The sequence below is a fragment of the Drosophila kikkawai genome, chromosome 2R, assembly GCF_030179895.1.
Source record: "Drosophila kikkawai strain 14028-0561.14 chromosome 2R, DkikHiC1v2, whole genome shotgun sequence".
In the NCBI taxonomy this organism is placed as follows: Eukaryota; Metazoa; Arthropoda; class Insecta; order Diptera; family Drosophilidae; genus Drosophila; species Drosophila kikkawai.
The window spans coordinates 25,965,144-25,980,494 of record NC_091729.1 but is presented as its reverse complement, the minus strand read 5'-3'; the positions used below and the strand labels follow the sequence as shown (position 1 = coordinate 25,980,494).

The following is a 15,351-nucleotide window of genomic DNA, read 5'->3' as shown; positions in this document are numbered from 1 at the left end:
AGTTAATGGCGTAGGTCAGTTCCAATAAGGTTTTTCAGATAACATGGCTCCGAAAACTGTTTCATGATGGGTTCCATTTCCCCTTGTTACTCCGAAAGATGAAGTTGGGACTTATGTTAAGAGGCTACAGAAGATGTTTACTTTACAACTAATATAATATAATTAAAAAAATAAAACAGTTTGCTTTAAACTTTCAATAATGTTTGTGTGTATATTGTTTTTCTAATATTTAAAGTATTATAATTTATCTTTAAACCGAAGATTTCCCCTTCCTGTTAACCCTAACAGCTCAATGGCTTCCACAAACTTATTTCGGAAACCTTCTGTTATTCTCCCATCTTAACATAATTTTGAATTGAGAGATTTGTTTTCCAACTGAGAGTTTTGTGGAGTGTGTGTGGAACTCTTTTAAAATGTATGTCATTTTTGAGGAAATGTAAGCCACAACTCTTAGGTGCTTTATTTGTTGCCATGAAATGTTAATGTACAATTTATTAAACAATAAAATAATAAATTTCCAGAGAATAATATAGAATGAAAATTAACAAGACAAATTATAATAGTCAAAAAATGATTTTATTTAATAGTTCATTTTCTTAGTTTTTAATATTTATGATAAACTTATTTTTTACAAAGAGAAATTTAGGATTAAAAACTTGTTATTTTTTACGTTTTAATAATGGCAGAAAATTATTTTTTGACACATTGAAATTATAAAAAAATTATTCAAAAAATAATTTAAATATATTTGTTTACATTGTTGTAACATAAAATCATCTTGTTGCCAACATAAGCAATCGTTCCACATGCCACACAGTGCTCTCTGACAAGGCGACTAATGAAAGGATAACGAGACTCTAGTTCTCAATCAAGAGAGTAGATGAAAGAATTCTCCACCTCCAGAGAGAACATTTCTCTCGAGGGCTGAGAGTTTTACGTTCCACAGCTCCCAATGTTACGCTTAACATTGATGTTTAACATTGGTGTAGCGCCTTGTTCAAAAACCTGAAATGCTTTTGCAGCTCTAGTAATGTTGCCGGGAATTTCGAACGCTGTGGTTGTCGGAAAAGCGGGCGCGCGTGTCGAGTTGCTTTCACAATAAATAAAATTGTTCGTTCGGTGCGTGTGGCGTGCGCCGTTGTTTAAGTGGAAAAATAAGCAAAGATCCCATAAATATCCCAAAAAAAAAATTCCAAAAAATATATTTAAACAAAAAAGTGATGAAAGCAGAGAAAGATAAAGTTATGAGATAGATCCTTCGTTCGTTCGTGCTTCGTTCAGTCGTCGCGAGTTGAGGCCACTTCGTGTGAGAAACTCTAAACGAAAAATTAAGCTTTTATGACAGCCTAAAAAAAATCTAGAAAAATTATAACCAAAATTCTAGATAAAATTTACAAAGTCAAGAAATTCAAAAAATTTAATCACTCTGTGAAATGTTGCTGCTGCAACGGCCACAGTTCTTTGTGGCTCAGTGTTGTCCCTGTGTTGTTGCCCATAAAATAAGCCACTGACTCCGAGCCCAGGATGCGGAATGATGCCCCACGGATTACACAAAAGGATTAAATAACAAAGTAATTTGCATATCTAGAAAATAAATTCAGAATCATGACAACGAACTAGGCATTAAATTATGCATGAATATTAACCTGAACCCCCCAAGGATCTGCTGCTCGTCCAGCGGATGTCCGTTCATGTCCATGTTGCGACTCAATGAAATTTTTAATTGTGCACGCGTGTCCCCCAACCCCCTTTCCCCTGCTGGGTCTGGGGCTTCGTGCCCTGCTGGCCCCGCCTCCCAGGGGTACACCTTATGTATAGTTTCATGTTTCCCGCATATTTGTCATGGTGCCAATCTCAGGGGGCAAGGATTCGAGGGTATCCCCCCCCCCCCAAGGAACTGGAATAAAAGTGCACCTCTCTTGGGGTAAAGTTATGCAAGCTCCTCGAAGAATATTCTACGACTTTTGAGGGGTTTTTAGGAAAAAGATATAAGAGAAAAGTGTTGCAGAACTTTTAACCTAGTTAGGGGGAAGGAAATCCAAGACATTGGAAATGTAATGAAAGTGTGAAATATATAGAAAAACCTTGCAGAAATTAAAGTATTCCAAATGAAAGTTAAACCAGAGTGATATTTAAATAAAGTTTAAATATATACAAAAGCCACAAAATAGTAAATTTATTTTAATTTTGAATAATACGAAAGAGAAACTTTATTTGCTTTAAAATAATTCATAACTTTGCCTCATTTGCATAACATTTTAATAGTCTAAGGTTCCTCTACCCTTTTAATTCCCAAAATATACCAACTAATCCCATTTAGAACTCCCCCAACAAAGTAGAAAAAAAACGTATTCACTCAACTATAAAAACTCAAATCCTTTGTAGATTAACTCCCCCCACAAACTGGTGATTTTTGCCGGTCTTTCGCTTGGCTAACATTATTAACCAGCAAGTGGAATTTTCAGCTTCCGTTCCGCCCTTAAGCTCTCCTCCCTCTTGCTCTCGGCCAAATCTCAACTTATTTTCAATTATCATGTCATCTCATGGGGCAAGGGAGAAGTCGCCGCCAACCCCATCCACTTTTCCGTCTTTCAACCCCCTTTAGCCAGTGCTGCACTTGAACTCCATGTTGGTAATTCGGAAAAGTAGCTCGACCTTCGCAGGACCAGAAGGAAATTTACTATCGCCACCAATGCCAATTGAAGCACTTGTCCACGCTCCCTGACTTCCGTCTAGAGCCGCCCCCTTCATCCCAGGTTTTCCTTGTCCTGCCCCTGTTTCATTTCCCGTCCTCCGTCCCCACTTTCTCTCTCTTTCTCCTTCACTCGTTATGTGTTTTTTGCGGTCAGTTGAGGCCGCGTGCCGAGTTTCCATTGTATGTGAGATTTTCGTGTTTTCATTTTTTGTTTTCTAGGGTATTTCTAGGGGTTAGAAGAGGGTGTATTATTCGGGGGAAAAAAATATTAGGTTTGGGGTGATGTTGTATAAGCTAGAAGCAAGAGTGAGTTGTAAAGTCCTTAAAAAAATGGAAATATGTTACATTGACACGGATTTAGAGCTTTTAGAGGGGGAATAATTAAGAAACATTACTAGACTGGACATTTTTACTAGTTCTATTCATATTATTATAATATATTAGCTTTATAAAAAGTGAACTATGTTGTGATCATATTGGTCTTGACCTTAAAATTCCACAGATAACTATTATATCTCACAAACTAATAAAATAAAAGAAAAAACTAAAGAACTACAGCATTAAAAATAGTTAAAAACCGTCACATACCAAAATTGGCATAAATCTATCGTGGGGTTTATGATATATTAAGTTTACCAGGTAACTCAAAGTCGTAGAACTTTTTCCCTTGTTCTTTTCCTGTTTGAAAAGGACATATAGTGGCCGCGATTCCTGCGTGTTTGTGTGTGTGAGTAAGTCAAAGACCAACAGCAAATAAAAAAAAAAAACCAGAGCAAAGAGCAAAAGGAGCAGGAGAAAGCGGAGGAGGAAGGTGAAGGAGCAAAGGACGCCACCAAAAGTTGACCTCGCGTCGCCTGCAGCGTTAATTTATAATTTACTCTCGGCTCACTGAAATCGCCTAGCACCCCCCTGCACAGGAGGGGGACTCCCCCCGCTCCCGTTTTATTATTATTATTATTTCTGTGCGTTTCCACGCGCTTTTCCTTGCCCAGCAGAACCACAGGAGAAAAAAAGGTCCCTCTACCGAGGCTCTTTTTTGACTTTTTTACATTTGCCGACGGGTCTGAATGTTGCTTCTCCCCTCTATTTGTTGTAGTTGTTGTTGTTGTATTTTCCTGTTCATGTTGTTGTTGCGGTGTCCCTTGAATATACTCGCAAACAAGGAGAAAAAAAAAAAAAAGCGGGGAAGGAGTGATTCGAATTTCAAGCTGAAACCTGCTACCAAAAATTCAAGCTTCCCTCCTTCTTTTCCTTATATTTTTTTTTGGCCTTTTCAACTACTCATTGTTGTTGTTGCTTGTTCCCGTTTTTAGTGCCTTAATTTCGCTGTTTTTTTTCTCTCTGTATGTGTGGGTGTTTTTGAGGTTTTTTTGTGTGCCCCTCTCTTGTTTTTAAACATTTTTGACTTTTGGCCCCGCGACAACGACGACTGTTGCTCGTCGCTCGTTTGTTTGTTGTTTTAATTAATTTGTAAATTTACTCGACCAGATTAAAGCAAAAGAGAAGCAAATTAGCCAGGGAGGACGACGACGACTCCAATGCCAACAATGCAGATGGACGGCAGATGTCAGCAGTGCCGCAGGAGGTGTGCAGCAAGTGAAATATGGAGGATATAACAACAAAAACTTTCCACAAGGAAATTTGTTTAAATTTTTTTTTAAACCACTTAGGATTCAGCTAAGTTGTTGAGGAGGTTTTAAGTGGAGGGGTAATTAGAAAATCTGTTGGAAATTAAATAGTTGGAATAAGAAGAAAATTAAAGGAAAAATTACACAAGGGAAAAGTTCGTTTAAAATAACAAGAAAATAAGGTTCTCTTAAAGGAAACAATGAAACTTCACACAGAAATAGAAATAAAAAATATTTAATAAAAAAAAAACTGATAATAAATAGTTTGAAAACATAAAAAACAAGAAAGAAAGCTAACTTTGGCAAGCCAAAGTTTGTATACCCTTGCAGGTAAAATATATCATAACTAAGCCAAAAATGCATTAATTTCGATTCGGAAAGCAGTTTTGTGTTAGTTTTTATTAATTTAAAAAAACTGCATACCAAATTTAAAATTTTAAGAAATCAAAATTTGTGGCCATTTTTGCTAATTTTAATGATGTAACCCCTTATCAAATTTCGCAAAAATGGCCAAAAAATCGATTTCTTTCGGGCATGTCTAGAAAGATTCCCCTGTTGATGCTGATCAAGAATATATATGGTTTATGGGGTCGGAAATGATTCCTTGACTTAGAAAAATATTATTTTGTATTATAATATCTGATTTTTTATATTAAAAAACTTATTGATTTTTTTTTAAATTAAAAATATCATAACTCGGGCAAAAGAGCATTAATTTTAAATCGGAAAACTGTTCTGTGCAAGATTTTCTACAGTTAATAAATCTGCATACTTCATTTAAAAATTTTGAAAATTCAATATTTTATCAAAATCAAAAATTTTAATGATGTAACCCCTTATAAAATTTTTCAAAAATGGCCAAAAAATCGATTTCTTCCTGACATGTCTAGAAAGTTTCCCCTGTTGATGCTGATCAAGAATATATATACTTTATAAGGTCGGAAAGGTCTCCTTCACTGCGTTGCAAACTTCTGACTGAAATTATAATACCCTGCAAGGGTATAAATATTAGATAATCTAATAAATATTTCCTTTGTTGCCTAATTCAACACCATTGAATTTTTAAAGAATTTTAATAATGGAATATAAATATCGCACAATATAAATAACAAACAAATACATCACAAAGCCATAAATCATAACACCAAAATACACACTAATTGCCTTCTCTAATTTATTACGAACAAAAAAAAAACAGATATCTAAAATCTATTTATTAAATTAAATGGTCTTGGCTGCAAATAAAAGACTCAAATGTTTTGAAAAATCAATTAGAGGCAGACACAGAGACACAGCAACACACCTGCAACAGCGGCTGAATCAACATTTGCAATTAAAACCCCATTCTTTCGAGTGTCTCACATTTGTTTACCTCACATATTTATGTCTATGTTGTGAAGAAATCTATCAAATTTCCGAGGGGAATGCCCCTGGAATATGCAACAATCAAGCAATGTCTCCAAGTTTGCCAATAATAATAATTCAATTTCCTTCGAGAGAGGAGGGAGCAGTCATCACAATTCTGTGAAAAACTCTGCGGAAAACTCATACGCCTCGAGGCCATTTAATTGCTTCACTCCCTAAAAGTTAGAACAAAAGGCTGGCGCTAAAATTATAAGCAACAATTTATTTGCAGCTGTGCGTTGCTTAAAGTATTTAACTTGAGTTTAACCGCAATGGCAAAACTTTGTCTTTGTCTGGGAGTCCTTTTTCCCGGCTATATTGACACATTTGTTTGGTGGAAAAAAACTGGAAAATAAAAGGAGGGAAAGCTACTGAAATTCCTTGCGGTGTCTGCGAGCTAAAAACGAATTTCAAATTAAATAAACAACAGCAACAACAAACAAACACACAAAAAAAAACTCCCAAATGTGCAATTAAAAAATTTTACAGTCATAACTTTTTATTATGGAGCATAATTCAGACTTTTTATGCACACCCAGCGAGGGAGGCCAGAAGAGGGAGTAGGAGATGGAGCTTTGACTGGGGGCAAGTAGCTCCATTGCGCGTGTTTAATTTCGTTTCTCGTCCTGTTTTTCCAATAAATTTTCTTCCCTTTTGCACGCAATTTCCTCACTTGAACTTTTTTCCCCACTTTCCCAGCGTCTTCTCTTTTTTTTTCGGTTTTATATAATTGCATTAAAGGCAACCGACACGACTTTTATGTGTCTGTTTTTCATCATTTTTGGGTGGCCAAAAAATGCTCTAAACCCTGTGTTTACTTCTCACATTTCGGTAGTTTTGTTTCAGTTGCTAAGTTTAGATTTTTATCGCAACACGAGGCGGTCGGTCTCGTTTCAAATATATATTTTTTATTGCACCTAAATGTCCGACACGTGGATACTTTTTTAGATGCATTTTAATTGGAGTTTTGCTCAAGGCTTTTTATGGCAGCTTATAGTTAAATGCAAAGATTATATCGTGTGGATTAAAAATAAAAAATAACCGAAAACAAAGGGGTTGGTAATTGGTCCCAAAGATCTCAAGTTACCATCTGGTAATTACCTTTCTGTGTGCAATGGGTTTATTTTAATAGGTTTACGGTCTTAAGAAGGAATTTAAATTAGTTAGCGTGTTGTAATTTTTATGTAGAGTTCAATAAACACATCTTTTTAATTTAAATATAATAGTTTTTAGTTCAAAATTGCCTAGAAAATTATTTAAAAATGTTTCTAAAATGTTTAATATTGCATAAGAAGTTTCCTAAAGACACAAAGTCAAGCTAGGCTTGTTTAAACAGCTGTTTCTGCTCATCAGCATTGTTATACAATTTTCTAAAAAACACAAAGCTTAATCTTCTCACAAAAAACCTGCTTAAAAGCCCTTGCAAACCCTTCTTCTATTACAATATCCATAAAGAAAAACCTGCATAACCCTTAGATATACCAAACCCTGGAGTAAACCTCATTTTTCACATGTGGCACCCATTAACCTACACCCATTAAGCTGTCCGACAGCCAATAGTTGTCGCTTCAGCTAAATAATGCATAAATAATGCAGCAGGGATACAAACTCAAATAGAAACAGGATATAGAATCGGGAAGGGGAAAGGAAGGGATATAGTATATATATATAACCCACTCTCTGTGTGTGTGTGGATTTGTTGGCCAACAAAGTGAGAAAACCGCAACGGAGCGGCATAAAAAATGCATAAAACGAGGACAGAATAAAGTCATAAAGTAAAAATTGCAGACATCAGAGGGGGCGCCCAGGGACGGCGGCAAGGAGCGTCCTGAGACCCAAAGGAAAATAAAGGAGTGTATGTTTCGGGGGAAAAACAAGGGGGAAAAGTGACTCAGTGAGTTGTTGTTGTTGTTGAGCCTGGGTCTTGTTTGAGGTTTCAATAGGTCATAATTCACGCCTAGTCGCCGCCTTTTTCCCCTTTTTTTCCTTGCCCCATCGTTAGCTGCTCTTGGACGGAAAAAAAAGGGGGAAATAAAAGGGGATCAGGAGCAGCAGGAAAATATAAGTGCAAAAGTGTGGGTGTTCTGCTGGCGCCACATAAAAAAAAGAACAAAACATGTGTGTGTTTTGTGTGCACAACCAATAGGCGAAGGGAGAACAGGTCGAGTAACTGTCCGCATATAAGATTCCGGAAAAAGACGGCTGGCCTGAGGTTTTAAAGGGGGAATTATGTTATTTACGAGTTTTTTTCAGGGTTTAAACTATTTCTGAAAAACACAATTATAAATATTTGTTGGGTTAATAAATTTTTTATAATTAATTTTCTTATTACAATCGGTTTAGCAAGTTTGTTTCAATTATTTCTATATTTTCCTGGTCCTATTTATTTATTTAAAACACTTTTAAGAAAACTTAAATAAGCTTTATAATCTTTGAATTTTAATCTTCAATAAATTGTTTTAAAAACTTTAAAAACTCCCATAAAAAAACTTTTAAATATAATCCCATTTATAATCCCCCCAAAAATCACTGCTGATAGTTTGAAACATTTCCAAAAAAGTTAAATTGAAGCTGCTAAAAAAAAGTGTCACTTAAGCAAGGAAAACTGAAAACTGTTATCATGTGTTAGTTGTATCCTCTTTCCGTACCCTCCCCCCTCCCGTTCTCCTTGGTGCATTGTGCAAATTTGTTTTGGTCGCTGGTGTTATGTTTGTTTTTGCATTAGCTGTGGTCTGTCTGGTTGCGGGGGAACCGGGGTTTCCCGAGGGGCAAGAAACTGGCAAGGATAAAGAGTGGCACAGGATACAGTGGGAAATTTGGAGGGGAAAGAGAGGAGCGGCGCCTGCCGCCGCCTGATGCCTGGTTTTGTCTTCTTTATGGTTGCTAACGATGAAAAATGTTTTGCGTGGTGCGTGTTGTCCCGCTGAGTTTTTCCCGCCTCCATGCCGGGCTTTTTCACTCCCTCCCCTCTCCTAGGGTTTTCCAGACCCCTCATCCCCCTTCTTGTGCGTTTTCCTAACCTCTTTGCATGCGTGGCCCTTTGTGCATATGTCAGAGTCGCACTTAGGACCCACAAAAAACAGGAGAAAAAATGTAACAATCCAAGATTAGTTGAGGAAATCGAAGAGGGAAATACACTTTAAATAATATTTAGAATATTCTGGTATATATTTTATAGATTTAGCAGCTTCTTTTAGGGAATTTATTGGTAATTTCAGTTAGAAAAATGAGATACAATTGTGTTAGGTCCTTCCCTCATTGACTTTAGAGTTTAAATAAATTTAAACTCTGTTCCTCTAGCAGTACTTAATTTTTACTTACTTTACCTCCTTTCTAAGCTCTCAAATTTGTTTTAAAAATTCAAATACCCCTCCAGAAAGGGCATTAAAAACGCAGCACATGCTTTTATCCTTTACTTTCTGTATGTTTTTTTTTTGCCCGGGACTTTTGTTTGTCGGGACTAAAGTTAATCCCCAATATGAGAGTGGGTGTGGCCAGGGGCTGGCGTCAGCTTTAGGGTTGTCGCCCGCAGGTAATCGCAACGAATGGCGGTGAGAACGGGTACGGGGGACTACAGTCAATGGCACTTTCGGTTATGGCCATAAAGTGCCTGCCGCGGCCCAAACCCTCCTGCCAAGTGGTCTACGTCTGCTGGTGGTGTTGTTGTCTGCTCACCTCCACCGAAAGTAGGGTGGGGCTTACGCAATTCTCATCCCTTAAAAGTTCGCCCTTCTACGTAATTAAGATCGCGTGCTAAACTTAGTCCGCTTAACTAACTTTGCATTAGTCGTCGTCGTCGTTCTCGTCGGGGTGGAATTTACATTCGCCGGACTCTGTCGGAGATAACAGTTGGTATATATCACAGAGAAAATATTACATTTGCTAATGTAAATCCCTTCTACTTACTGGAGTGATCAATGTTTTCTGTGTAAATATTAATAGTAGTTTTTCAGAGGGAATGAGTAAAAGCATTTGAGGTTCAAGTAAAGCTTATTAATAGCTTGATAAATGGTGGCCATTAGGTGGTAGGTATTGTGTTGACCAGGAAACAGGGAAAGGTGGAAAAAATTTGATATGATTAGGGATAAAAGTAAGCTTTTCTTATAAATAAATTTATTAAAATCAGTATAGAAGTGCTTCCTTAGTTTCTTCCTTAATTTATATCCATTCAAGTCTGAAAATAAGTAACCAAGGATCTGTACATCAAATTTATGCATCGTTTTCCCAATTAAATAACGTGAAAAACCTCCTGGGGAAACCCCAATTTAAAGCCAAATCAAATCGCAGTCAATTATGCAATCTGTGCTTCACCCCCACCCACTTTTGAATGGTAATTAAAAAATAATAAAAACAAAGATAAATACAGAAAAAAATATCATTCAAAGATAAGGAGCAGAGAAATCCAATTAATTTCACACCGAAGCCAATTAAGTTGACAGGCCAAAAGCAAGGGGAAACGGGGGGCATAAGGAAAAGGCGAATCCTGTTGCTCTTCGCTCACCTGAACAAATACCGCCAATTAACACACGTGCACAGAGGAAGGCAGTGAGAGGGAAAGCGGCGGAAAAACAGAGATGGCACGTGCGTAGGCAGGGAAAACCGCAGCGTAACTTCCGCTTTTTCTGCCTCTGAAAGTCAACTCAAAGCAAAGGGAATTCCCTTACACATTTTTCAGTTGATTATTTTCAACAAAAAGGAAAATAAATATTTAAAATGCATTAATAATAATAAAGAAGTATCGCGGCCAATAAAACACGCTTTAACCCCTTGTATTAGGCAACAAAGTAGCTGCTGTTGCTGCTTCCTTGGGGAAAATGGGAAATGGTGTCGAGGAAAAAATATATGTATATATGTGGGGTACATTCTCAAGGCTAAAAGGGAAGAAAAAAGCGAAACAGGCAGGCTCTACCTCCTTCTTTTTTTTGTACTTCCCCGCGTTTTCGCTTTGGCGGCGCATTTGAAAATAATTTTCCAAGCATTTGTTATCCATATGAAATGTGCCAAGGATATGCGACGACGACCTCCTCCGATTCTCCCTCTCTCTGTGTGTGTGTCTGCATATTAGTGTGAGTGCCTTTTGACTCGTTACGGCAGAGGAGTCCCTGCGACACAGTAAAAATCCCATGAGTTTATCGGATCCTGTTCTGATTTCACCCTATAACCATAAGCTTGTAAAAGAGTTTGATGGGCTGTTTAAGATTTTGTAAAACGATAAAATGTCTACGAAAATATTATTAATTTATTTAAATAAAATGTAAAGGTTTTAGGAAAATTTCTTTATTTTTATAAAATTTAAAATGTTTATTTTAATATTATTTAAATCAAAATAAATTATGTAAAATATATTTTTAAAAATTTGTATAATCATTATTTAAATAAAACAAAATATCTTCGTGTAAAATTTTTTCAAAAGTTTTAAAAAATTATTTTAGTAATAGATTTCTTCTTAAATACCTTTTTTAATACTTACAAAATTATAGAGTATTATCCTAGGGTACAAACTATTCTATACTATATTTTTCTTTAACCATTTTTTCCACCTTTCCAGTTTGTTATGTATTTTTTTGTGTCGGCTAAAAACGCATTTTTAGTACATTGAAAAAGTAAAATGTAAACAGGTTCAAAGCCGAGGGAGGAGCTGGAGGATTTGCCTCCATTAAATAAACAATTTTTTTTGTCATAGATATAGAATCAGACGCACACAGACTGGGGGCCACACATATGTACATATATGGGATATTTATGAGCCAGAGGGAGTGTGGGGGGTAAAATTGTTGACATTGAAATTTTACGAGCTTTGCTCTGCCATTGTCCCTGTTGGGGGAAATCGGAATAACTGCTCTTACTTTTTGCTTTAATTAAAAATATATATAGTATGTAAAAATAAAAATGAATATAGCATGGAAATGCATAAAATTCATGGAAATGTTTACCAAACCTTTTGTTTGGCTTGGCAATTTGATGCCTGGCTATTTGCTTTTTGATTTTTCACTTAAAAACATGTTCAACTTTTGAATTAATTTTTGTGAGTTCCCAAAAAAGGAAAAGATCGAGTGCAATTAGTTGGGAAAACAAATAAAAGCTAGGATTACCCTAGACAGAAGAAGCGTTTGTTCCTCTTTGATTTCATTAAAAGCGAAAAGCGAGAGAAGAGCAATAATTGCAAGCCAAGGAGTCAGTCAAATAAAATATTAAACTCCTTTATTTAAATGAGGATATTTCTGCCCCCTCCTCTCACTTTGGACTCTTTTTCAAGTGGCAGAAAGTTTACAGGAGTGAAAAACTCCTCCAGCTCTCAAGTGGAAGAAAAACAAGGAGCAAAAAACAGCAGCTCAGGGTAACCCGAGACCAGAAGCGAGATTTGCTCCTTGCCTGAACGGAGATGGTAACGCGAAGCGGGCCAAAATAGAAGTAACATTCTATTATTAACAACGCCACTCCGTCGCTCCTCTCGGGCACTTCATAAACAGCAGCAGACTGCCAAGAGCCGGGCCGAGTCGAGTCGAGCTGAGCTGAGCTGAGAATGAGAAGAGCAATATGAAACAATGGCAGTAACAATGGATGTGGATGGATGGATGCCTGGTGGCCGGAAGGACCGGCAGCAGACAGGACAACAAGGATGCAGGAGGAGGAGGAGCAGCAGCAGCAACAACAACGACAACGTGACGACGTCATCATTGCCAACAAAGTGTTGACATCTTTTTGCCCATTCATCGTCTGTCCCCAGTCCATCCATCTCTTTTACGCTCCAAACTCAGTGGCAGTCCAACCCACCTTACCCCCCATTGGGGCCAAACAATCCTTGACTAACGCTATTCGTCCTTTTTAATTAATTTCACTTACTGCAGTCTCTCTCCCAAAACCCCGCAGAGGATAAAACAGGAAGAAATTATTTGGTATAGAAATAGAAAAATTAAAAAATAATACAAATATGGTAAGCTTGGGTATTTGTATAAAAAATCTCTTATAAACCTGGTAAAAATAATATACTAAACTATTCTTTAAATCAAATATTATTACCCAAAATAAAAGTTCTAGTTTTTCTCTCTGTTTAAGCTGTCAATGCGACATGGTCCAGTCTCACGTTGAGCTCAGTGTGTTCTCTTGAATGGAGAAATAAAGGGCAGGTCCTTAGGGGGCTGCTTCTGCCTTCTTCTCCCCCCTTTTATACATATATATATATTTCTTTTTTTGCTGCAGCATGAGAAGTTTTCTTCATAAATTTATAAGCGTCACGTTGCTGACACTCTCACATATCTTTGCACACACTTTTTTCTCACCTTCCTCGCTGCTTTACCTCTCTCTGCCTCCACACCACACCTGTGCCCCAGATAGACAGACGGCTAAAAGGACATGGGTGGCAGCAGCGGGATTTCGAGGCGCCACAGGATACGAAATGAAGAGATCAGAGGCAAAAGCTTCAGTTGTGGGGAATAAAAAGGGAGAGCAAATCACTTATGCAAATTGGCCAGGAATTTTGCGCATTGTTCACTCAGTTGGGCGAAAAGAAATGTTAACAAAAAGAGGAGGAAAATCTGGAAAAATGCTAAAAGGTTGTAGGTTAAATATTACCCCAAGAAAAGTATTGTAAAGTGTAATGTACAAGTTTCAGGGATTTAATAAATATTTTTGAAGGGAACTGGAACCAAAAAACATGTATTTTGTATACAAAATCGGGGATACATTATTTATAAAGCTTAAAAAACCCTTACAAAGTTCTAACATAAGTTGTCTATATTAAAAACTTCTTGACCAAACAGTTTCCTTGCTGAATAAACTCCACAAAACCCACAAGGAAGTATATCCAACCGATAATAACCCAAAAATGACCTGGCACACTTAACACCCATCAAAGTCCCAGTCCTGGTTCCCACTCTCCGCTTCCTTCTCAGATATCAAACCATATCTTATCTGTGGGTAAGTTTCCTCTTGCCACCTGGTGGCCATCTCCTACACCTGCACTTTCACCTGGCCATTATTTCGCTTTGAGTTGGGGTGGAACGGCTGCAGGAATGGCCAAATTAAATAGCCATGTGCTCCACCTTCGTGAGTTATGGGTTAAAGAGAAGTCTCCCCCATCTTCCTAAGCATCGTCAGGTGTGGGAATCTCGAAAATTAGATTTCCCGGACAACAGGTTTCCATTATTGGTGCTCTGGTAGCTCCTACGCATTCCGTTTTGCATAATACATAAATATTTTCTATTTGCCGTCGTATTCCACAGGATACGTTGTACCGTACTACGTCTGCCGGGGTCTCGAGTGGCAGCAATAGGCACAGCATAAATAAGCAGGGTTTTCCTCCTCTCCGACCAGGTGAAGGGGAGAAAGCTGGCTGGAGGCAGGTGGCAGGAGCCGAGCCTGCCACTCGTCACTCACCCATTTCGCCATTTGCCATTCATGCGTCGTCCTGGTCTCTCAGACATCATTCATACAAATGTCTGAGCCTGCTCCTGCTGCTCCTCCTACTCCTCCCTTTCACCTCAACTGGCTCCTGCTCCTTGGGTTTTATTATTTATGTTACTCATTCGACTCGTATCCTGCTTGTTGATTGCTTTGCCTACACGTGTAGTTTTCTCTCTTTCTCAGCGAATGTTGCCAGAGCTTTTCCTGCCCTTATTTACCAATTCCTGTGGCTCCTTCTTCATCTCCAAAGGAGGGTTGAGGAGTTGGGGCTGTGGAAAGCGTGGAAAGCTGCCTTTGTTGGGCTTGCCTCGTCGCGCTAATATTATGAATGGCAACTCATGCATTGTAGCCAGTTTTCCTCGGTTCTGGGTTCTCGGTCCTCGGTTTTTCTGTTTCAATTTCTATTGCTGCTGCTGCTTGCTGCTACTTCTGCCCCACGGAAAATTGTGGTCGCCCTCTCTCACCTTTGAGTATTTACTGCTTTCGAAAAGTAAACAGGAGCGGAGTGGAAACTGTTAGGGGGAGTTTGAGACTTTAACATATTTTGTATCTAAAAAAAAAAACATTTGAAATGCTTAATTCTGATTAGAAGACATTACTTAACAAAATTCCTTTCTTATAACTTTTTGTTGTTATATAAATATATTTTAATCATTTTTTAAAAATATTTAAACATAATTTTCAGACACAAAAAGGTTAAAATATGATTTCATTCAGAATAAACTATGAAAAACGTTTTACAATATTTCCTAAAACTATTTTAAAATATCCCTAAAATACCCTGTATCCCTCCTATAAACCATATTTCGCTCCTGACTGCTTCCTTTACTCGCAAAAGTGTCAATGTAAGCTTCCCCCCGTCCCCCCTTCTCCGTGTGAGCCTGCCGTGTGCGTGTGCGTCCTTGTGCCCAAGCATATGTGAGTGTTTATATTAGAAGAATCGTTGTAAGCCCCTTTTGGCCAAACAAAATGCTGCTAAATTGCTTCAAGAAAGCGAAGAATAGAGGCAAATAAAGTAGAGCACATAAGTAACACACACACACACACACAACAGCAACGAGAGGGAAAGCTGAAAGGAAAGTGTTGTCGAGGGGCGAAGCGAAAAAAGGGGCGACCAGATACTTAAATCCTTGTATTTGGCCAGCATTAAGTTATATTTTACCTTTTCTGCTCCCCAAAAAAATTCACTTTTCCTGTGCATTTCCCAACTGGTAATAACAA

General features: G+C 37.6%; 1 protein-coding gene across 1 annotated transcript in view; it reads left to right on the top strand.

Moving 5' to 3' along the window:
* The first annotated feature begins 1,046 nt into the window (after positions 1 to 1,046).
* side-V (sidestep V) overlaps positions 1,047 to 15,351 on the top strand; it is a 46,047-nt gene continuing 31,742 nt past the window's right edge. Inside the window, exon 1 of the mRNA XM_017163451.3 lies at positions 1,047 to 1,571. The gene's annotated coding sequence lies outside the window, so the exon portion shown is untranslated. The remainder of the gene's footprint in view (positions 1,572 to 15,351) is intronic.